Source organism: Arachis hypogaea, chromosome 18 (genome assembly GCF_003086295.3).
Source record: "Arachis hypogaea cultivar Tifrunner chromosome 18, arahy.Tifrunner.gnm2.J5K5, whole genome shotgun sequence".
Taxonomy (NCBI): Eukaryota; Viridiplantae; Streptophyta; class Magnoliopsida; order Fabales; family Fabaceae; genus Arachis; species Arachis hypogaea.
Genome location: NC_092053.1, coordinates 64,662,504 through 64,687,762, shown reverse-complemented (window position 1 = coordinate 64,687,762; position 25,259 = coordinate 64,662,504). Strand labels below are relative to the sequence as shown.

At 38.2% G+C, this 25,259-nt stretch overlaps 1 non-coding gene across 1 annotated transcript; it reads right to left on the bottom strand.

Moving 5' to 3' along the window:
* Positions 1-1,701: 1,701 nt before the first annotated feature.
* On the bottom strand, positions 1,702-1,808 carry LOC112774494 (small nucleolar RNA R71). Its single transcript, XR_003188982.1, has one exon. It is a non-coding gene; the product is annotated as a small nucleolar RNA R71 (small nucleolar RNA).
* Positions 1,809-25,259: the final 23,451 nt, after the last annotated feature.

Here is a 25,259-nt window from a genome sequence, read left to right as displayed (position 1 = left end):
CTTAGTGTCTATAGTTTAAAAATTTTTAAGTTTGGTGTCTTGCATGTCTTTCTTTTCTTAAAAATTTTCAAAAATAAGTTCTTGGTGTTCATCTTGACATTCAAAGTGTTCTTGGTATTCATCTTGACATCCAAAGTGTTCTTGCATGCATTTTTGTTTTGATCTTAAATTTTTATGTTTCGTGTCATTTTTATGTTTTTCTCTCTCCTCATTAAAAATAAAAAAATCAAAAAATTATCTTTTCCTTATTTTCCTCATAAATTTCGAAATTTTGAATTGATTTAATCAAAAGTTTTAAAATTTGGTTGTTTCTTGTTAGTCAAGTCAAAATTTCAAATTAAAAATTCTATCTTTTTCAAAAATCAAATCTTTTTCATGTTTTTTATTATTATTTTCAAAAATTTTCAAAATCAATTTTCAAAATCTTTTTCTCATTTTATAATTAATGCTAACATTTAATGTTTAGATTCAAAAATTTTCAAGTTGTTACTTGCCTATTAAGAAAGGATCAATCTTTAAATTCTAAAATCATGTCTCTTAGTTTCTTATTAGTCAAGTAATCAACTTTAATTTCAAAAATCAAATATTTTTAATTTCCTTTCCAAATCTTTTTCAAAATAAATTTCAATCATATATTTTTCAAAATCAATTTCAAAATCTTTTCTAACTTCTTATCTTTTCAAAATTAATTTTCAAATCTTTTTCAATTAATTACTTGACTTTTTATTTGATTTTAAAAGTCTTCTATTTCAATCATATCTTTTTCAAAACCACTAACTACCTTTTTCTCTCTCCAATTTTCGAAAATCACAAACCACTTTTTAAAAATCTATTTAATTAATTAATTTATTTAGTTTTCAAATTTTATTTTATTTCTTCTCTTAATTTTTGAATACTAACCAATAATTAAAATAAAAACAAAAATATTCTCCTTTTATTTTAATTTAAAATTTGAATTCTTTCTCCCTCTCATCTCTTTCTATTTATTTATTTAATCACTAACACTTCTTTTCTTCTTAAAATTTGAACCCTCTCTCCCTCTCTGTGTTTGAATTTTTCTCTTCTCATTCTTCTACTCTTCTCTTCTTCTACTCACATAAAGGAATCCCTATACTGTGACATAGAGGATTCCTCTTCTTTTCTATTCTTTTTTTTTTCATATGAGCAGGAGCAAGGATAAGAACATTATTGTTGAAGATGATCCGGAACCTGAAAGGACTCTAAAGAGGAAGCTAAGAGAAGCTAAGACACAACACTCTCGAGAGGACCTGACAGAATTTTTCGAAAAAGAAGAAGAGATGGCCGAACCCAAAAACAATGGTGGAGATGCAAGGAAGATGCTTGGTGACTTTATTGCACCCTCTTCTGACTTCTGGGGAAGGAGCATCTCAATTCCTGTAATTAGAGCAAACAACTTTGAGCTTAAGCCTCAATTAGTTTCTCTGATGCAGCAGAATTGCAAGTTTCATAGACTTCCATTGGAAGATCCTCATCAGTTCTTAGCTGAATTCTTGCAAATCTGTGACACTGTTAAGACCAATGGGGTTAATCCTGAGGTCTACAGACTTATACTTTTTCCCTTTTGCTGTAAGAGACAGAGCTAGGACATGGTTGGACTCACAACCTAAAGATATCCTGAACTCTTGGAAAAAGTTGGTCAATGCTTTCTTGGCCAAATTCTTTCCACCTCAGAAGTTGAGCAAGATTAGAGTGGAAGTCCAAACCTTCAGACAGAAGAAAGGTGAATCCCTCTATGAAGCTTGGGAAAGATACAAGCAATTGATTAGAAGGTGTCCTTCTGACATGTTTTCAGAATGGAGCATCATATGTATATTCTATAATGGTCTGTCTGAATTATCCAAGATGTCATTGGACCACTCTGCTGGAGGATCTCTTCATCTGAAGAAGACGCCTGCAGAAGCCCAGGAACTCATTGAAATGGTTGCAAATAACCAGTTCATGTACACTTCTGAAAGGAATCCTATGAATAATGGGACAACTCAGAAGAAAAGAGTTCTTGAGATTGATACTCTAAATGCAATATTGGCTCAGAACAAAATATTGACTCAGCAAGTCAATATGATTTCTCAGAGTCTGTCTGGAATGCAAGCTGCAACAGGCAGTACTAACGAAGCTTCCTCTGAAGAAGCAGCCCATGAGCCTGAGAATCCTGCAATGGAAGAGGTGAATTACATGGGATAATCCTATGGAAACACCTATAATCCTTCATGGAGGAATCATCCAAATTTCTCATGGAAGGATCAACAGAAGCCTAATCAAGGCTTCAGTAACAATAATGGTGGGAGAAATAGGTTTGGCAATAGCAAACCTTTTCCATCATCTTCTCAGTAACAGACAGAGAATTCTAAGCAGAGCCACTCTGACTTAGCAACTGTAGTCTCTGATCTATCTAAGACCACTCTCAGTTTTATGACTAAAGCAAGGTCCTCCACTAGAAATTTAGAGGCACAAGTGGGTCAGCTGAGTAAAAGAGTTACTGAACTCCCTCCTAGTACTCTCCCAAGCAATACAGAAGAGAATCCAAAAAGAGAGTGTAAGGCCATAAATATAACCAACATGGCCAAACCTAGTGAGGAAGAAAAGGCAGTGATTTCCAGTGAGGAAGACCTCAATGGACGTCTACTGGCCTCTAAGTAGTTCCCTAATGAGGAACCCAAGGAATCTGAGGCTCATATAGAGACCATAGAGATTCCACTGAACTTACTGTTGCCATTCATGAGCCCTGATGAGTATTCTTCCTCTGAAGAGGATGAAGATATTGCTGAAGAGCAAGTTGCTCAATATCTGGGAGCAATCATGAAGTTGAATGCCAAGTTATTTGGTAATGAGACTTGGGAGGATGAACCCCCATTGCTCATCAATGAACTAAATGATCTAGTTGAACTGAAATTACCTCAGAAGAAACAGGATCTTGGAAAGTTCTTAATAGCCTGTACCATAGGCACCATGACCTTTAAGAAGGCTCTGTGTGACCTGGGGTCAGGGATAAACCTCATGCCCCTCTCTGTAATGGAGAAACTAGGGATCTTTGTGGTGCAAGCTGCAAGAATCTCACTAGAGATGGAAGATAATTCAAGGAAACAGGCTTATGGACTTGTAGAGGATGTTTTGGTAAAGGTTGAAGGCCTGTACATCCTTGCTGATTTCATAATCCTAGACACTGGAAAGGATGAGGATGAATCCATCATCCTAGGAAGACCCTTCCTAGCCACAGCAAGAGCTGTGATTGATGTGGACAGAGGAGAGCTAGTCCTTCAAATGAATGAGGACTACCTTGTGTTTAAGGCTCAAGGATCTTCTTCTGTAACCATGGAGAGGAAGCATGAAAAGCTTCTCTCAATACAGAGTCAAACGGAGCCCCCACACTCAACTTCTAAGTTTGGTGTTAGGAGGCCATCATCAAGCTCTGAGTCTCTGTGAAGCTCTCTAAGAGCTCACTGTCAAGCTATTGACATTAAAGAAGCGCTTATTGGGAGGCAACCCAATGTTATTTAATTATATTTATTTTATTTTCCATTGTTACTTTATATTTTCTTTACGTTGATGATCATGTGAAGTCACAAAAATAAATGAAAATAAAAAACAGAATGAAAAATAGCATCAAAAATAGCACACCCTGGAGGACAAGCTTACTAGCGTTTAAACGCCAGTAAGGATAGCAGAATGGGCGTTTAAGGCCCAGCCTGGCAGCATTCTGGGCGTTAAACGCCAGAATGGGCAGCACTCTGGGCATTTAATGCCAGAAAAGGCTGTCTGGCATCTGGCTGGCATTTAACGCCAGATATGGGCATCTGGATGGCGTTTAACGCCAGAAATGGACAACAGAATGGCGTTTAACGCCGGGAAAGGTAGCAGCGCTGGCGTTAAACGCCAGATTTGGCACACAATGGGCGTTTGAATTCCAGAATGGTGTAGGGACTCAAATTCCTTGACACCTCAAGATCTGTGGACCCCACAGGATCCCTACCTACCCCACCTCTCCTTCTCTCCTCTTCACACCTTTCCATAACACTCTTCCCCAAACACCCTTGACTAATCCCATCAAAACCTCTTCCCCAAACACCCCTCACCTATCAAATCCTACCCTCTTCCCCACAACCTCTTCACCACTCACATCCATCCATCATTAAACCCCACCTACCTCACCATTCAAATTCAAACCATTTCCCTCCCAAACCCAACCCCTCATACACGGCTACCCTCTCTCCCTTACCCTATAATACCCGTCCTTACCACCCTCTCCTTCACACAATATACACACTACTACCACCCTTGGCCGAATCCACTCATCACCTCCATCTCCTCCATTTCTTCTTCTTTTACTCATTTCTTTCTTTTTTTGCTCGAGGATGAGCAACCATTCTAAGTTTGGTGTGGGAAAAGCTAAAGCTTTTTGTTTTCCATAACCACTAATGGCACCTAAGGCCGGAGAAACCTCTAGAAAGAGGAAAGGGAAGACAATTGTTTCCACCTCCGAGTCATGGAAAATGGAGAGCTTCATCTCAAAGGTCCATCAAGACCACTTCTATGAAGTTGTGGCCAACAAAAGGTGATCCCCGAGGTCCCCTTCAAGCTCAAAAAGAGTGAATATCCGGAGATTCGACATGAGATTCGAAGAAGAGGTTGGGAAATTCTCACCAACCCCATTCAACAAGTTGGGATCTTAATGGTTCAAGAGTTTTATGCTAATGCATGGATCATTAAGAACCATGACCAAAGTGTGAACCCGAACCCAAAGAATTGGCTCACAATGGTTCGGGGGAACTACTTGGATTTCAGTTCAGAAAATGTGAGGTTGGCATTCAACTTGCCTATGATGCAAGGAGATCCTCACCCTTTCACTAGAAGGGTCAATTTTGATCAAAGGTTGGACCAAGTCCTTAGGGACATTTGTGTGGAAGACGCTTAATGGAAGAGAGATTCAAGAGGCAAGCCGGTTCAACTAAGAAGGCTTGACCTCAAACCCGTGGCTAGGGGATGGTTGGAGTTTATCCAACACTCTATTATTCCTACTAGCAACCGGTCTGAAGTTACAATAGACCGGGCTATCATGATCCATAGCATCATGAATGGAGAGGAAGTAGAAGTTCATGAGATCATATCCCTAGAACTCTACAAGGTGGCGGACAAGCCCTCCACTTTGGCAAGGTTAGCCTTTCCTCATCTCGTTTGTCACCTATGCAATTTAGTTGGAATTGCCATAGAGGAAGACACCCTTGATGAGTATTTTGGTGAAAAATAAATTTCTCCCAAAACACACAAATCTAACCGGCAAGTGCACCGGGTCGCATCAAGTAATAATAACTCACGGGAGTGAGGTCGATCCCACAGGGATTGATGGATCAAGCAACTTTAGTGGGTGATTAGTTTAGTCAAGCTAACATTGATGTGAATTGTGTGAAATTGTAACCAACAGAAAGTAAATGACAATGAATTTAAAGTTGCAGAATGTAAATTGGCAAGTAACTTAAAGAGAAAGAAATGTAAATTGCAAGAATCTTAAATGACAAGAAATATAAATTGTATCAAATGTAAAGGGAATTGGAAATTGGATTTGCAGAAATTAAACAAGGAAAAGTTAAATTGCAACAAGCAGAGAAGTAAAAGATGGATTTGATTGATTCGGAGCCAAAACAGAAATGTAAATAAACATGAAAAGCAATAAACAGAGAATGTAAAATTGGAATTAAGATCTCAGGACCCAAGAGACTAGATAACCAAGTCTAGATCTCAATGCCTTCCTAGATCCAACAAGAACAATTGCAAGAGAAATTAAAGAAAAGTAAATTGCAGAAGCCAAGAGAAGGTGAAGTAGTAAACAGGAATGGAAATTCAATTGTGCAGAGAAAGTAAACAAGAAAATTCTCAAGGTGAGATTGAAACAGAATTTCTTCAATTCTCAACCCAAGATTCAAAACGAAATTGAAAACTAAGAGAGAGCTCTCAAATCCTAATGCTCCCTAGTGGAGCCAGCCTCTCCACAAATATGAAAATGATGCCTTATATAGGCTTTACAAAATGGAAATGAAAATGAAATTAAAAACAAATTACAATTAAATGAAATTCCTATTTTATCTATTTCTTGTGCCTTTGAGTGATGATCATTTGGGCCCTTGCTCTTGATGGAATTGGGTTGATAAAGGCCTTGGTTGATTGCTCTTGGAGTTTGAAGAGGAACCGAATTGAACCAATTGAACCGGTTTTGAAATTAGCCATAGTTGGACCTAACGTTTGAGCCAAAGTTAGGGGTCTAACTTTGGCTCCAACTTTTCATAGCAGCAAGCAACATTCTACTGGTATGGACGTTGGTGCCAACATTAGGGGTCTAACTTTGACCCTAACGTTGGCCTCCCTTATTCACATTTATGGGGCCAACTTTGTCCTCTTGTCATGTTGCCAATTTTATGCCCAATATAGACTATCATATATGGTTGGAAAGCTCTAAATGTCAGCTTTCTAACCCACTTGGAATCACTTCAATTGGACATCTACAACTCAAGTTATGATCATTTGAAGAGGGCATGGTCGCTGGCTTTGGTGTGCAGCGTTTGAGGTAACGTTAGCCCTCAAACGTTGGCGAAAACGCCAGTTCTGGAGGCTCAAATGTATTGTCCACCCCATACTATTATACATTGTTGGAAAGCCCTGGATGTCTACTTTCCAATGCCGTTGGGAGCACATTATTTGGAGCTCTACAGCTCGAGTTATACTCCTTTGAAGGTGCAGAGGTCAGTTGGCCTCACTGCAGGTTGCCACCATGTTCGTTTATGCACATTGCGGGGCAGTTTTCTCCCTCAATTTTAGTGTCCACCATGCAGTGCCATATATGCTTGGAAATCTCTTGATTCCTACTTTCCAATGCTTTTTGAATCACCTCATTTGGAGCTCTGTAGCTCAAGTTATTTTTGTTGGAAGTATACCCCTTGTATGCCTTGTGGTGTGTGGCGCCAAGGTTAGCCTCCAAGTTAGGGGGCTAACGTTGGCGCAAACGTTGGATGGCCAGGGAGGAATTCATGTGCCAACGTTAGCCTCCAAGTTAGGGGGCTAACGTTGGCTCAAACGTGGGGAGCCCAGGGAGTAATCTTCATGCCCAACGTTAGCCTCCAAGTTAGGGGGCTAACGTTGGGGCTAACTTCATGCCTCCAGGTTCAATTTCACTTATTCCTCTCTTCACTCCTAGCCATTCCTCTTTGCTTCAACCTTTCTCCAAGCTTTCTTCACCTATCATTAATCAACCAAACACATCAAAGCTATGCTCAAAATCATGAGATATTCATTCTTTCATAATATGTGACAATTTTAGCATAAAACCTCATGAAATAGCATGAATTCATACATGGTTGATTAAATCAAAGGAAACATGAAAATCTACCCAATTGGCTTGCTTATGGCTCAAGAAAGTGCATAATTCAATTAAAAACAAAAGAAAAAGGCTAGTTAAAATAGGCTAAGATGACTTGTCATCACAACACCAAACTTAAAGCTTGCTTGTCCCGAAGCAAGAAAAGAATCATGCAATAAAGATTGACAATCCAAGGCAAGAAGAATAGCAACTCAATGTTCAAGGTAAGCTAGTTTTCTAAGCATACTACAATCACAAAAGAAATGTAAATGATTGATTCTTCCATCTAGCTCAATTTATGAAATCTTTTTCTTATATTTCTTCCTTGAAACAAGCTTTTGATTTTCTTATTAGCTTCTCTTTTTTGGGTGCTTTGCCCCATGAGTTGATAACAAAGCTACGACTTCTAAATGCTTTGTTTTCAAGTATTACCACTTGATACATAAGCACCACAAGCATTTGATTAGAGGACTTCATTAAGCTCATTTTTCTTTTCTTTTCTTGACTCTCTAATCATTGATGCTCAGAGCCTTGAGCTTTGAGGGAGTGCTTTTGCACTTTGAGCCTAACCTTGACTTCTAAGTGTTTTGTTTTCAAGCATTTGGCTTGATACATAAACACCACAAGTACTTAGCAAATAAATTGCCATTGGTACTCAGAGCCTTCAGCTTTCTCATTCTTTCCCTTTTTCTTTTCTTGCTTTATTTTGCATTTGCTTCTTCAAGGTTTTCATGATTTTAAAAGATTTCACAAAATGTCCTAGATGAAAACTTCAATTAAATAAAATCTAATGCAATTAAGCAACAATCAAACATACTAGCTTACCAATACTTTTATGCACATGCTAAAATCTTCTTTAATGCCTTGTTTGTTTATGATCATGATACTTTTGTTGCTTTTGAATTCACAAAACTCAAGTTGGAAATCATAATGACATAGCACCATGTTGCAATTTAGAAATCAAACTATGCCTTTTCATACACACATGCATACAGAGAAGGTAAAGACAATCATGCAGTTCATAGTGCTTGAAACAAATGAGAGGAAAAGGAACTTTACAACCTTGTAGTTCATCTTCTCTATTGTTGTCATTTTCCTCCCATTCTCCTCCTTCCCATACCAAACTCAGAATGCTTGCTCATCCTCAAGCAACTATTAGAACCGTGGCTATGGGGCTAAGATGGATCATGAATGTCTTTCACAAGGAATGTTAGTAGTACATGTGTTTCAAGCAAGCAAAATTAAAGATAATAATCAAGGCACAAGAGACAGAGACATTGTGATTGCAAGCTTAAGAAGGTGAGCATAATACTTTGCATAAAAGATAAGTGGCACACCAAACTTAGTGTGACACTTTTATTTGGAATTACTGCAAGTATCTTGTAAAGATTTGAAGCAAATTGTGTTGCATAGCAACACCAAACTTAGAATGCAATCCTATGTCAATTTATTTGAACTAAAACTAAACAAAAGAAACTGTTATATGTTAAATACAATCACCAAATGAAGAATCTGTTATGAATAAGGGTGTCTTGGTGATGTATGAACAAAAACAGTTAATGAAGGGAAGCATTAAAAACAAGTAAATAAATAAAACAAAGAGAAAACAAAAATTATCCAACTAAGAAGAAAAATAACACTGTAAAAGGCAATATGATTATGCAGACAAGTGATGTTGCTGGATTGATTTGCATAGAAAAATAGGTGACACACCAAACTTAGAATCATGGTGTGTCACTTTCATGTAAAATTGATGCAATCATCCATGAAGATGAAAAACAGTTTGTTGCAGGGCAACACCAAACTTAGAATGTGATCATATGCCAATTTATTGAAATTTAAACAATGTAAGGAGAAGAAATGTACCTACTGTCTACCTGTTCTTTACTTTCTTCCTCTTCTTCCAATTTGTTAAGAGGAATGACTTCAAGAGAGGAGAAGATTCAGCTATTGCCCCCTGTCTTGATTTCCTCTCAGCAAGCTTTCTTTTGTACATGGCTTGATTGAGCTTGCTTGCTGGATCAGGGGGAGGATTGTTTGCAGTTGACCTTCTCATGAATGTTGTCCTTGGTATCTTGGTCACAATCCTCTTCTTGATGCTTTTGTTAATTGCCTTCACTTCCTTGAATTTACGACTTGGTTGCTGTGTGATTGTTGGAGTTTTGTCTTTATCAAGAGTCTCTTGCAATGGTGGTTCTGTGGATTCTTCTTTCATGTACTTCTCTGCCTCACTTGAGTTTGGAATGACTTCTTCACTCTCTTGCTCCTCCACTTCCTCTTTTACACCCAACATTCGTTTCAATCGCTCTATCATGGGGGAGGTTTGTCGATCTTCCCAACATTTCTTCATCTCCTCGTCATACCTTTCAATCATGGATTCAGATGTTGAGGCATTTTGGTCCAGGGAGGTTTGTGAGAGTTGTGAGTCTTCATGCTCTCTTGTCATCTCAAGTGCAGTTTCAGGTTCAACCACCTCATTCTTCATTGAAAGTTCACTTGATGCTGTGGCCTCCTTATCTTGCTTTTCCACTTCCTCACCCACATATTTGTCTTCATCCTCACTGGTTGATGGTTCTAAGTTTCCCCTTGTTTGCTCTAAGGACCCATTTATCTGCTCGAGGATGGTTTCTTTCCAAGATGGGGATTTTGTGTAAAATTCCACTAGTTTTCTCTGTATTTCAATGCCTTCACGGTATTCTTCCTCTGTTAATTCAAGAGATGAAGGTTGAGAGTAATTTTGGTGACGTGAATGTGTTGTGGTGAATTTGTGTTGAGGGGTGTGGAATGAGTTGTGTGATCGATGGGATGACTGGTATGGATTTTGGAGGAAACTTTGTGTTGAGGCATAATCAAGTGATGAAGAATTTTTAAATGAGAAACTAGGACGTGAGGGTGGCTGCTCTTCCATTCTTTGGCGACACTTACATCTTCCATGAGGATAATGATATGAATCATTTTGTGGTGGTGGTTGGTATCCCATATGATTCTCTTTCTCATCTTGTGGTTGTGAAGCAAATCTCCATGAATTGGAGTGCTCAGAATGTGTATTCTCTTGGTGATATTCCCAGCCACCATTAGAGATTGGTGATGGTGGGTGATATCCAATAGAATTTGTTTGATCATAAGATGAGTTGAACTCCATTTGAGTTTTGTAAAACACACAACCAAGGAAAATTGAAATTACTCATATCAGAGATGAGAATTTCTTAGTGAGGCAAAAACTCAAACACCTTGGTTTCACTTTGAAACAGAAAACAAAAATAAAGAAAATGCTTGATCTAGACTTCTCACCCACATAATCATTGTTGATCTAATCAATCCCCGGCAACGGCACCAAAAACTTGATGAGTATTTTGGTGAAAAATAAATTTCTCCCAAAACACACAAATCTAACCGGCAAGTGCACCGGGTCGCATCAAGTAATAATAACTCACGGGAGTGAGGTCGATCCCACAGGGATTGATGGATCAAGCAACTTTAGTGGGTGATTAGTTTAGTCAAGCTAACATTGATGTGAATTGTGTGAAATTGTAACCAACAGAAAGTAAATGACAATGAATTTAAAGTTGCAGAATGTAAATTGGCAAGTAACTTAAAGAGCAAGAAATGTAAATTGCAAGAATCTTAAATGACAAGAAATATAAATTGCATCAAATGTAAAGGGAATTGGGAATTGGATTTGCAGAAATTAAACAAGGAAAAGTTAAATTGCAACAAGCAGAGAAGTAAAAGATGGATTTGATTGATTCGGAGCCAAAACAGAAATGTAAATAAACATGAAAAGCAATAAAAAGAGAATGTAAAATTGGAATTAAGATCTCAGGACCCAAGAGACTAGATAACCAAGTCTAGATCTCAATGCCTTCCTAGATCTAACAAGAACAATTGTAAGAGAAATTAAAGAAAAGTAAATTGCAGAAGCCAAGAGAAGGTGAAGTAGTAAACAGGAATGGAAATTCAATTGTGCAGAGAAAGTAAACAAGAAAATTCTCAAGGTGAGATTGAAACAGAATTTCTTCAATTCTCAACCCAAGATTCAAAACGAAATTGAAAACTAAGAGAGAGCTCTCAAATCCTAATGCTCCCTAGTGGAGCCAGCCTCTCCACAAATATGAAAATGATGCCTTATATAGGCTTTACAAAATGGAAATGAAAATGAAATTAAAAACAAATTACAATTAAATGAAATTCCTATTTTATCTATTTCTTGTGCCTTTGAGTGATGATCATTTGGGCCCTTGCTCTTGATGGAATTGGGTTGATAAAGGCCTTGGTTGATTGCTCTTGGAGTTTGAAGAGGAACCGAATTGAACCAATTGAACCGGTTTTGAAATTAGCCATAGTTGGACCTAACGTTTGAGCCAAAGTTAGGGGTCTAACTTTGGCTCCAACTTTTCATAGCAGCAAGCAACATTCTACTGGTATGGACGTTGGTGCCAACGTTAGGGGTCTAACTTTGACCCTAACGTTGGCCTCCCTTATTCACATTTATGGGGCCAACTTTGTACTCTTGTCATGTTGCCAATTTTATGCCCAATATAGACTATCATTTATGGTTGGAAAGCTCTGAATGTCAGCTTTCTAACCCACTTAAAATCACTTCAATTGGACATCTACAACTCAAGTTATGATCATTTGAAGAGGGCATGGTTGCTGGCTTTGGTGTGCAGCGTTTGAGGTAACGTTAGCCCTCAAACGTTGGCGAAAACGCCAGTTCTGGAGGCTCAAATGTATTGTCCATCCCATACTATTATACATTGTTGGAAAGCCCTGGATGTCTACTTTCCAATGCCGTTGGGAGCACATTATTTGGAGCTCTACAGCTCGAGTTATACTCCTTTGAAGGTGCAGAGGTCAGTTGGCCTCACTGCAGGTTGCCACCATGTTCGTTTATGCACATTGCGGGGTAGTTTTCTCCCTCAATTTTAGTGTCCACCATGCAGTGCCATATATGCTTGGAAAGCTCTTGATTCCTACTTTCCAATGCTTCTTGAATCACCTCATTTGGAGCTCTGTAGCTCAAGTTATTCTTGTTGGAAGTATACCCCTTGTATGCCTTGTGGTGTGTGGCGCCAACGTTAGCCTCCAAGTTAGGGGGCTAACGTTGGCGCAAACGTTGGCCCCTCTCCCTTATGTCTTCATGTGCCAACGTTAGCCTCCAAGTTAGGGGGCTAACGTTGGCGCAAACGTTGGATGGCCAGGGAGGAATTCATGTGCCAACGTTAGCCTCCAAGTTAGGGGGCTAACGTTGGCTCAAACGTGGGGAGCCCAGGGAGTAATCTTCATGCCCAACGTTAGCCTCCAAGTTAGGGGGCTAACGTTGGGGCTAACTTCATGCCTCCAGGTTCAATTTCACTTATTCCTCTCTTCACTCCTAGCCATTCCTCTTTGCTTCAACCTTTCTCCAAGCTTTCTTCACCTATCATTAATCAACCAAACACATCAAAGCTATGCTCAAAATCATGAGATATTCATTCTTTCATAATATGTGACAATTTTAGCATAAAACCTCATGAAATAGCATGAATTCATACATGGTTGATTAAATCAAAGGAAACATGAAAATCTACCCAATTGGCTTGCTTATGGCTCAAGAAAGTGCATAATTCAATTAAAAACAAAAGAAAAAGGCTAGTTAAAATAGGCTAAGATGACTTGTCATCAACCCTCATTGAAGAGGACAAGCTCATCACTAAGAGAAGGATGGAGCAAACAAGAGAGCCCACTCATGGACCTCAACAAGAGCATGAGGAAATTCCTCATCATGAAATCCCTGAGATGCCTCAAGGGATGCATTTTCCTCCACAAAACTATTGGGAGCAAATCAATACCTCCCTAGGAGAATTGAGTTCTAACATGGGACAACTAAGGATGGAGCACCAAGAGCATTCCATCCTCCTCCATGAAATTAGAGAAGACCAAAGATCCATGAGGAAGGAACAACAAAGGCAAGGAAGAGATATAGAGGAGCTCAAGCACTCCATAAGATCTTCAAGAGGAAGAACTAGCCGCCATCACTAAGGTGGACCCGTTCTTTAATTTCCTTGTTCTTATTTTTTCTGTTTTTTGAAAATTATGCTTTTTGTTTTGTCTATGTTTGTTTCTTTATTACATGATCATTAGTGTCTAGTGTATATATCTTAAAGCTATGAATGTCCTATGAATCCATCACCTTTCTTAAATGAAAATATTTTTAATTGCAAAAGAACAAGAAATGCATGGTTTCGAATTCTATCTTGAAATTAGTTTAATTATTTTGATGTGGTGGCAATACTTTTTGTTTTCTGAATGAATGCTTGAACAGTGCATATTTTTGAATTTGTTGTTTATGAATGTTAAAATTGTTGGCTCTTGAAAGAATAAAGGAAAAGATAAATGTTATTGATAATCTGAAAAATCATAAAATTGATTCTTGAAGCAAGAAAAAGCAGTGAATAGACAAAGCTTGCGAAGAAAAAAAAGGAAAAAAATGCAAAAAAAAAAATAAAGAAAAAAAAGAAAGAAAAAGAAAAAGCAAGCAGAAAAATCAATAGCCCTTTAAACCAAAAGGCAAGGGTAAAAAAGGATCCAAGGCTTTGAGCATTAATGGATAGGAGGGCCCAAAGGAATAAAATCCTGGCCTAAGCGGCTAAACTAAGCTGTCCCTAACCATGTGCTTGTGGCGTGAAGGTGTCAAGTGAAAGCTTGAGACTGAGCGGTTAAAGTCGTGGTCCAAAGCAAAAAGAGTGTGCTTAAGAGCTCTGGACACCTCTAACTGGGGACTCTAGCAAAGCTGAGTCACAATCTAAAAAGGATCACCCAGTTATGTGTCTGTGGCATTTATGTATCCTGTGGTAATACTGAAAAACAAAATGCTTAGGGTCATGGCCAAGACTCATAAAGTAGCTGTGTTCAAGAATCAACATACTGAACTAAGAGAATCAATAACATTATCTGGATTCTGAGTTCCTACAGATGCCAATCATTCTGAACTTCAAAGGATAAAGTGAGATGCCAAAACTATTCAGAAGCAAAAAGGCTACAACTCCCGCTCATCTAATTGGAACTAAGTTCATTGATTGATACAAAAATTGTTGTGGGTAAGGAATTTCACAAAATATTTACGTTGCAAGTATAGCTCCAAACCAACAAACAACTCTCGCATCAAATTAAATTTTGGTTGTCACATGTACAAACCCCAAATAAGAATTAACCGGAGTATTTAGACACCGGGTCGTCTCACGAGGAATTGCAATGAAGTGTATGCTTATTGGCTATGAAGGGGACAAGGGGGTATGATTGATAAAGGGGCAAGGAAGTAAATGGACAAGAAATTAAATGTGCAAGAAAGGTAAATCAAGCAAGCAATTAAAGAAAGCAATTAATAAGGTGAGATATTCATGGCAAGGGTGGAGATCATAGGCTTTATATCCTAGTCATACAATGATTAATTTATCTTATTTAGTCAACTCCAACAACCGGAAGAAGGTATCATGTCATCTTCACATAGGGAGAATGTCAAACAAGACTAATTAATCATGTCACAAATATAAACAATAATTTATCTCATTACGTCATCCTCGACGATGGAAGAAGGTATCATATTATCTTCACACTCGAAGAAAGTCTAACAAGACTAGCTAATCTAAATCCAAAAATCCTAATCAACTTACTAATTAAATTAGCAAAAGATTAGCGTCAATGGAAATAATATTAGCCAACAACTCTAAGTCACCAACATAGGTTGGGTTTTCATGACTCAAGATCACCTAATTACCCTTTCCAAGCCAAGAATGCTCAAAATCTACTCTAACATCCAACCAAGCATTTTGTCAAACACTTGGAAGGAATAAAAGGAAATCATAATAAATGTGCAAGAATAATAAAATCTACCAACTACTAATTGCAAGGAAAATAAAATCACAACTCAATTCATCAATAAAAAGAAACATCAACATCAAATTGCATTAAATGTAAACCAAGTCCAACATGAGTTCAACATCACAAAAGAGAGCAAAATGAGAAATTAACATTACAAGTAAGAGAATCAAGATGTAGAAATGAGAAATTGTAAAAGAAACAAGATAAGATCAAGTAATTAAACATGGATCTAAGATAATCTAACCTAATCCTAACCTAATTCTAGAGAGAAGAGGGAGCTTCTCTCTCTAGAAAACTAACTAAAGGCTCATGTTGGCTAAACTAATTGCTCCCCCTTTGCATGTACTTCAATTCTGCATGAAATACACTCAGAAACAAGTTGGACTTGGGCTTGGGCAGCTTAGAAATCGCCCCCAGCGTTTTGCCTTCAAGTGGGCCATGTAAGAATATTGGCGCGTGTGCGCCATGTGCACGTGCGCATCGATTGGCAATTTCTCCATCCGCGCGGAAGCGGCATGTACGCGTGCGTGTCCATGGGCGAGATCGCTTTTGCGAGTGCGCGCCTTGTGCGCGTGCGCGTCCTTTGATGCACTCCCAATCTTTGTTTCTTCATGCATTCTCCCCTTTGTATGCTTTTCTACTCATTTCTCCCATCCAATACTTGCCTTATAACCTGAAATTACTCAACACACACATCAAGGCATCGAATGGAATTAAAATGAATCAAAATTGCCAATTTAGGGTCTAAAAAGCATATTTTTACACTTAAGTAAAATTCAAGGGAGAATCACAAAACCATGCTATTTCATTGAATAAATGTGGAAAAAGGTGATAAAATCCCCCAAAATAAGCACAAGATAAATCACGAAATCGGGGTTTATCAAATCTCCCCACACTTAAACTAAGCATGTCCTCATGCTAAAATCAAGAAGAAGCAAAGGGTATTAACATTTATTCAATGCAACTACTAAATGTAATCTATCTATATGCAATCTATTTACATGATGCAATGGCTTAGTCAAAATAAATCAATATCCAATAATACACATACAAGCACAAGGGCCAAGGTATTAGCAATCAAGCAAACCACAATTGGATTGAATCATTGAAAGAGTTCACAAACTTGCAAGAAAAGATGATCATGGGTGGAAACATGTAATTGAGCGATCGAACCCTCACCGGATGTGTATCCGCTCTAGTCACTCAAGTGTATGGGGTTGATTCACTCAATTCTCCCCTAATCATGTTTTTCAAGATTTGTTTTTCATCTAACAATCAACAATTATTTCATGCATGCATGCAAATATCATGAGGACTTCCCATAGGTTGTAATGGGGCTAGGGTCAAGGTAGGATGCATATGGTCAAGTGAGCTTGAAATTTGAATCTTTGACTAACTTAAACTTTCCACCTAACCTATGACAACCTATACAATTCTAAACAAACCTAACTATCCATTCTTCACTTTTCATACACTCATGCATTTCCTTTTTGCTTACCACACATATGTATTGAATTTACGAAAACTTAAACTCTGGGACCCTTTATTCCATTTTTGCTGCAAAATAATTTTTTTTTAAATATATACAAGAACATCAATGCATATGGTTTACATATGATTAATACATGAGTATGCATCCATTTCCTAAAAATTTTCAATAAAAACATAAATACACTTTTATCTCTACCCAATGTACCCAACCTTCCCAAAATCAAGTAATGAACACTTTCACTAGCCTAAGCTAATCAAAGATCCAAACAAGGGACATTTATTGTTTTTCACTTAAGCTTGTAATGTGCTACAATTATGAACAAATGGGTTAAGCATAGGCTCAAAATTGGTTAACAATGGAAGATAAAAGGTAGGCTATTTGGATAAGTGAGCTATTTGAACAATGGCTTCAATCATATAATTGCATGTATACACAAAATAATGTACATAAAGAATCAAACAAATCAAAGATTACAATCATAGGAAGAGAATGATGCACACAAGAATGAAAATAAGTGGTCATAGGATGTAACCACACAATTAGGCTCAAATCTCACATGCTTGTGTTCTTTGCTCAAAACATGATCCACAAGTATATAGTTCAAGCAAGTTCTAAAAAAAAATTTTTTTTTCAACCAGTTGGGGTGCCCTATAGATAAAATCCTTGGGAAATATCATGATTTTGACTAAGCTTAATATATACATATGCAATGCAATCAAAAATCCTAAAAGACCTAAAAATGAAATGCAAAAGTGTTGGAATTAGAAACTTGTCACCCAAAAATGCCGAGCGGTCGGACGACCTCCCCACACTTAAAAGTTTGCACCGTCCTTGGTGCATCCAAAGATGAACAAGGGGGTTCGACGACTTTCCTAGTTGCTACTTTCAGTTGGTAGGTCAACCGATGCTGCGTGTTCTTCTCCCGCTTCCGTTTTTGCTTATGGTGCATCAATCATGAAAAACAAAATAAACACCGTAAGATGAAAACATACAAAAGCAAGGAAGCGTGAATTGTTGGAATGAGGTAAGAACCACTAGAATGAAGTGAGTGAATTAGTGTGACATTAATGAAAAATAGGTGTGTGGGTTCTAAAATTGCGCGCAGTTTAGAACACACACACACACTAGTATAAAAGTGATGTCACAATTACACAAAAGAGAACATGCACTTCACTTATTCTAGTGTGCTTGAGATACTTTAAAAGGCTTGTAGGCTAAAGCAACCCAACAAGTAGTGAAGAAGCATGAAAGCATTCAAGCAAAAATCAAGCAATTGTGAAATTGGATAATGCATGGACATTAATTGATGTGTAGGTAGACTTAGTGAACAAAATGGTATGTGAAACTCACACAACAATCAATGATACATATTGAAGTTGTTACAACACCTAAGTGACATAGAGATGAAACACATGGATGCTATGGAACTTAGGAAAAAGAAGATAGAAGTGGAAATCAATCACATAGCAAGCATGGCCCACAAAACTTTACAAAGCTCAAAAATATGTCAATAGGTAACCTTTGATCCAATTTCACAATTCCGCAATCTCAATGCATGAAATAGGTGATGGTCACTTAGAACAAGCATCCTAAAAAAATGCATTGATAATATACAATTGCCTAACAATGGATGATGAATGCATGGTGGCCAAAACATGCAATTCAAAAAGGTAAGATGCATGAAGGCAATGTAACAAGTACTTAGTATTCAAAAGTGTTAAACATGAAAATTTCCAAACCAAGTAATAAATTACAACCTCAACAAAGGAATTCAACAATGACAATAACGACAATGATGTTAAACTAACATCCAATTAGTAATAAGCAGCTGTAAATGGTAAACAAGATTAGTAATTCAACACTTATAATGGAAAACAAAAATTAAACTAATTAAATAACTAAAAGAAATGGTATTATATGATGCTTGGTAGTGTTGGATGATGATTGAAGGGTGGAAAGAGAAGAGAAGAAGTGAAAAGAGAAGAAATGGAAAGAGGAGAAGAAAAGAAGATGGTTGAACAAGGCAATCCACGCGTGCATGTCATGTGCGCGTAAGTGTGGATTGATGAAATGGAAGCGACGCGTACGCGCAGAGTCGACGCGGACGCGCAAGGTACGCGTTCGCGTGCCCTGGGGCACAAAGTTGGCACACTTCAGGCACAACTCTCGGGTGAATGTATAGAGGGGGTGGAAAAACTCAATCCACGTGTACGCATATATGGCACGTCCGCGTGGATGGCCGAAATTGCTTGATTCACGCGTACGCGTGGAGTGCGCGTGCGCGTGGGTGATGCTCTGTTTTTCAAAATTTTTCTATGTTTTTGCACCAAAGCAAGCATTCCAAACCTCCAAACAACTACCAAAACATCATAAAACCTTATTTAACCCACTAGACTACCAAACAAACTTAACAAATCAATCAAAACATGAGATTAAACCTATTTTACCAATATGTACAAAAGGGAAAATGAAAAGATGTTACCATGGTGGGGTGTCTCCCACCTAGCACTTTTGTTTATTGTCCTTAAGTTGGACTTATGGGGAGCTCTTCATCAAGGTGGCTTGTGCTTGAATCCATCCTTGAACATCCACCAATGCTTGGACTTCCATTGTGCTTCATTATTCAAAGTTAATAACTCCAAGCTTTGATAGAGTTCTTCACAAACTATAGGCTCCCAAAGTTGATCTTCCTTGTACGATCCAGGATCCCACACTTTGTTTTCATACCCGTCCTTGAGTTGGTCATGGTGATTTCCTCCGGGTGGCAAGAGAGATGAATTCTCATGGAAGCACCAAACTATCCCCCTAGACCCATCCAATTGAGCACTAGTCCAACCCTTGCTCTTTGAAGCTTCAACCATAATGAGCCTTGATTTTCAACGCCAACCACGAAACATTTTTCTTTTACACTTCATCCCACAAAGCATCCTAAGTTGACCATCCGTTTCAAGCAAGCCATATTCGAGTGGGATAATAAAGGTAATAGAAATGAATTTCACCCACTCAAATGAAGGAGTAGATGGCAACCTAGGCAAAGATGATTCCAAGGGTCTTGCTAAAGCATATTCAATTCCCATCCTCCTTTTTTTAAGGATTTCCACCTCTTTACAAGATCTTTTAATTTCAATCCTTTGTTCAACAATTTTATCTAAGCATTTTCCCTTACTCAAATCATAATTGGGAGGGTGAGAAAAATTTACCTCCACAACGCTTCCAAACCCAACGGGAGAAGGTTCTTCATGCTCAAAGGATTCTTCACCACTAAGACTTGATGCTTGATCTTGATCACCAAGGGGACTCAATTCTTGCTCTATTCCATCCAATTTTTCATAAGGGATATGCCTCGGAGGTTGTGCACATTCCTCCTTAGCATCAAATTCAATCATCTTGGAGGGGTTTTCTCCAATCCTAGACTCCCAAGGTGGTTCCGCATCTCCTAAGTCTTCAACCACGTCTTCCTTTTCTTCAATAATCTCTACCTCCTCCTCTTGTTGCATTTCTTGCTTTAACTCCTCTTCTTCACCTTAGAGATTCAAGTTCACTCCCTCACTAAGCTCCTTCGTTGCTTCTCCACATTCTACAATGGAAGTACCTTGATCGCATAGGCTTAGGTGGGATGAGACTATGTTGCCAATGGCTTCTACCATGATAGCCGTTTTTGCTCTTAACTCCTTAAATTTCTTTTCATCCTCCTCGTGTTGCCTTAAGATATGAGATTCAAGATCCCTTAATTCTAGCATAAAGGCTTCATCAGGGGGTGATGGTGGAAGAGAGGGTTCATTGTTTGAGGGAAAGGTATTATAGTCGGAAGGTGGTTCCTTTAGGTAGAGTTGTGGTGGTTCAATATTTCCCATTCTTTCCATTTGTTGCACAACACACTCCATGGTTGCTTGAAATCGATCCAATGCTTCCTTGAGACGATCCGTTGACTCTTGTTCCTCTTGGATATCACGAATAGGATCATATGACTCTTGGATTGAAGGACATGAGTATTCTTCCATAGGAGGTTGTGGTGGAAAGTAGAGTTTATCTTGTGGTTGAAAGTTTTCGTGTATTGGAGGTGGTTCATCTTGGTAATAATATGGAGGGGGTGGCTCTTGAAAATATTGATGTTGGAGTAATGGTGGCTCTATGTGTGGTTCATATGGCTCATATGATTGTTGGTAGGATGGATATGGATTAGGGTCATATGAAGATGGTTGGTAAGAAGGGGCTTGTGAGTATGGTTGAGGGTTATGTTAGGGATATGGCTCATAGGCATATGGTAGTGGTTCTTGAAAGTCACAAAGGGATTCACCATAGCCATTGGATTGATATGCATCATAGAATGGCTCTTCTTCATAGTGCATTGGTGGAGGTTGTTGCCATGAGGATTGATCATATGCATATGGCTCCTCCCACCTTTGATTGTCCCATCCTTGATACGCATCCTCATTGAAGCTCTCATTTCCTACAACATGGTTAGAACCAAACTCATAGCCAAAGTGAGAATTCATGATAGCAAGAGAAAATGAAAACAAAATCAAATAAGAAGCAAGAAAATTAAATCCTAAAACTAGCAAAAACTAACAAAGAAGCAAAAGGTAAACCCTATTTACAATATTCACATATATACAATAACCAATAACACAACACCATTGCAAATCCCCGGCAATGGCGCCATTAATTTGATACAAAAATTGTTGTGGGTAAGGAATTTCACAAAATATTTACATTGCAAGTATAGCTCCAAACCAACAAACAACTCTCGCAATAAATTAAATTTTGGTTGTCACATTTACAAACCCCAAATAAGAATTAACCAGAGTATTTAGACTCCGGGTCGTCTCACGAGGAATTGCAATGAAGTGTATGCTTATTGGCTATGAAAGGGACAAGGGGGTATGATTGATAAAGGGGCAAGGAAGTAAATGGACAAGAAATTAAATGTGCAAGAAAGGTAAATCAAGCAAGCAATTAAAGAAAGAAATTAATAAGGTGAGATATTCATGGCAAGGGTGGAGATCATAGGCTTTCTATCCTAGTCATACAATGATTAATTTATCTTATTTAGCAACTCCAACAACCAGAAGAATGTATCATGTCATCTTCACATAGGGAGAATGTCAAACAAGACTAATTAATCTCAATCCAAAAATCCTAATCAACTTACTAATTAAATTTGCAAAAGATTAGCATCAATGGAAACAATATTAGCCAACAACTCTAAGTCACCAACATAGGTTGGGTTTTCATGACTCAAGCTCAAAATCTACTCTAACATCCAACCAAGCATTTTGTCAAACACTTGGAAGGCATAAAAGGAAAGCATAATAAATGTGCAAGAATAATAAAATCTACCAACTACTAATTGCAAGGAAAATAAAATCACAACTCAATTCATCAATAAAAAGAAACATCAACATCAAATTGCATTAAATGTAAACCAAGTCCAACATGAGTTCAACATCACAAAAGAGAGCAAAATGAGAAATTAACATTATAAGTAAGAGAATCAAGATGTAGAAATGAGAAATTGTAAAAGAAACAAGATAAGATCAAGTAATTAAACATGGATCTAAGATAATCTAACCTAATCCTAACCTAATTCTAGAGAGAAAAAGGAGCTTCTCTCTCTAGAAAACTAACTAAAGGCTCATGTTGGCTAAACTAATTGCTCTCCCTTTGCTTGGACTTCAATTCTGCATGAAATACACTCAGAAACAAGTTAGACTTGGGCCTGGGCAGCTCAGAAATCGCCCCCAGTGTTTTGCCTTCAAGTGGGCCATGTAAGAATATTGGCGCGGGCAAGCCATGTGCGCGTGCGCGTCGATTGGCAATTTCTCCATCCGCGCAAAAGCGGCATGTACACGTGCACGTCCAAGGGCGAGATCACTTTTGCGCGTGCACGTGCGCGTCCTTTGATGCACTCCCAATCTTTGTTTCTTCATGCATTCTCCCCTTTGTATGCTTTTCTACTCATTTCTCCCATCCAATACTTGCCTTATAACCTGAAATTACTCAACACACCCATCAAGGCATCGAATGGAATTAAAATGAATCAAAATCACCAATTTAGGGTCTAAAAATCATGTTTTTACACTTAAGCGAAATTCAAGAGAGAATCACAAAACCATGCTATTTCATTGAATAAATGTGGAAAAAGGTGATAAAATCCCCCAAAATAAGCACAAGATAAATCACGAAATTGGGGTTTATCATTGATAAGTTTGGAATTCATTGTATATTATCTTATTTTTATCCTATTTTGTTTTCAGTTGCTTGGGGACAAGCAACAATTTAAGTTTGGTGTTGTGATTAGCGGATAATTTATACCCTTTTTGGCATTATTTTTACATAGTTTTTAGTATGTTTTAATTACTTTTTATTATTTTTTTATTAGTTTTTATTCAAAATTACATTTCTGGACTTTACTATGAGTTTGTGTGTTTTTTGATGATTTCAGGTATTTTCTGGCTGAAATTGAGGGACCTGAGCAAAAATCTGATTCAGAGGCTGAAAAAGGACTACAGATGCTGTTGGATTCTAACCTCCCTGCACTTGAAGTAAAATTTCAGGAGCTACAGAAGCCCAATTGGCACGCTCTTAATTGGGTTGGAAAGTAGACATCCTGGGCTTTCCAGCAATATATAATAGTCCATACTTTGCTCGAGATTTGATATCCCAAACTGGCGTTCAAAGTCAGCCTAAAACATCTTAGCATAAAACGCCCAAACTGGCACCAGAATTGGAGTTAAACGCCCAAACTGGCACCAAAGCTAGCGTTTAACTCCAGGAATAGACTATGCACGTGAAAGCTTCAATGCTCAGCCCAAGCACACACCAAGTGGGCCCCGGAAGTGGATTTCTGTACTATCTGCACTTAGTTACTCATTCTCTGTAACTCTAGGCTACTAGTTTAATATAAAAACTACTTTTAGAGATTTATTTTATGTCTTTTGTGAATCTTATGCTATTATTTACATTTGGAGGTTGGCCTCACGGCCATGCCTAGACCTCTCACTTATGTATTTTCTACGGTGGAGTTTCTACACCCTATAGATTAAGGTATGGAGCTCTGCTGTTCTTCATGAATTAATACAACTATTGTTTTTCCTTCAATTCATGCCTACTTCTTCTCCAAGATATACTCTTGTTCTTAATTCAGTTAAGTCAGAAATAAGGGGTGACCCGTGACAATCACCCAATCTTCGTTACTCGCTTAGCCAAGATCGCGTGCCTGACAACCACAAAGCGGTCTACATGATGTTCAACGTAGTCATTGGACGACAGCCGGAGTACATTCTCTTGGATATCTAATACACGGACCGAGTCCGTGAGATTAGTATCTTCGTGGTATAGGCTAGAATTATTGGCAGCCATTCCTGAGATCCAGAAAGTCTAAACCTTGTCTGTGGTATTCCGAGTAGGATCTGGGAAGGGATGACTGTGACGAGCTTCAAACTTGCGAATGTTGGGCGCAGTGACAATGTGCAAAATAACAATGGTCTTATTCCGACGCTAGCGGGAACCGACAGATGATTAGCCGTGCGGTGACAGTGCATATGGATTTATTTTCATCCGAGAGGATCATACAGCTTGCCATGGAAGGAGGTAACGCATGGTTGGAAGAAGGCAATAGGAAAGCAGAGGTTCAGAAGCAACAAAGCATCTCCATACGCTTATTTGAAATTCCCACCAGTGAATTACATAAGTAACTTTATCTTATTTTATGTTTTATTTATCTTTTAATTATCAAAACCTCATAACCATTTGAATCCGCCTGACTGAGATTTACAAGGATGACCATAGCTTGCTTCAAACCGACAATCTCCGTGGGATCGACCCTTACTCACGTAAGGTTTATTACTTGGACGACCCAGTGCACTTGCTGGTTAGTTACGCGGGTTTGTGTAAGAAGTCTTGAGATCACATTTTCTCACACCAAGTTTTTGGCGCTGTAGCCAGGGAACGAACAATCACGATTTCGCGTACCAAGTTTTTGGCGCCGTAGCCGGAGAACGAACAATCACGATTTCGCGTACCATTAGCCATCGGCGCTTCATCCCAAATTATCGCTGTCGTCTGTCTAATCAGTTTTGTGAGATAAGATTGTTTACTTATATTGCACATAGAAGATGGCTCTGTATTGATTGGGATCTTAAATCTAGAATGAGCTGTTCGACCGGCAGGCAATAAAGTTGTAGCTATTCTTGAGGACGCAGTTACCAAGACAATATGCTATGTACTTCTTAAGTCTGCAATTATAGCTCTGTAAAGAAATGTTTTACCTGCTGCTCCTAGTCCATCAACGAAGAACACTCCACTTTCTCTCCAATCAATTGTATTCATAATGCACTTGAAAGCTACAAACTGGTCATGATTCAATCTTTCTATAGAACACAGGTCTTCTTGAGGAACTTGGATGGACATTTCTTCTTGAATAATTCTAGGCATCAAGTTGTTGTTGTCATTGTCGTTGTTCGAGGTTAGAGCTGGTAAATCGTATTGTACAATATGTTTTCCTTGTTGTAGAATGTCTTTTAAATCCCTAAGCAAACGATT